The 212-nt window shown below is 58.0% G+C and overlaps 1 protein-coding gene across 5 annotated transcripts in view; it reads left to right on the top strand.

The window, feature by feature from the left end:
- Positions 1-212, top strand: part of CARNMT1 (carnosine N-methyltransferase 1) — a 56,121-nt gene that overhangs the window by 34,049 nt on the left and 21,860 nt on the right. The gene's annotated exons all lie outside the window — the stretch shown is intronic.

Genomic DNA, 212 nt, shown 5'->3' on the forward strand with positions numbered 1-212 from the left:
TGAGACTGGGAGGATCAATGAGAACACCACCTGTGCCCCAAGACCCTTTTGCCCCACTCCCAAATCCCTGTAGTACCTCATGACCCGGCTGAGAGTGCTCCGAGCTGTGTCATTGGTGCCCACACGGATTAGGAGCATTGGATAGTGGCCTGTGGGCTGGAGGAGCTTAGGGATCTTCTCCGCAATGTCCCGGATGCTGACCCCCGGGAAGC

Source organism: Gavialis gangeticus, unplaced genomic scaffold, assembly GCF_001723915.1.
Source record: "Gavialis gangeticus isolate Ggan-Ray unplaced genomic scaffold, GavGan_comp1, whole genome shotgun sequence".
NCBI classification, from domain to species: Eukaryota; Metazoa; Chordata; order Crocodylia; family Gavialidae; genus Gavialis; species Gavialis gangeticus.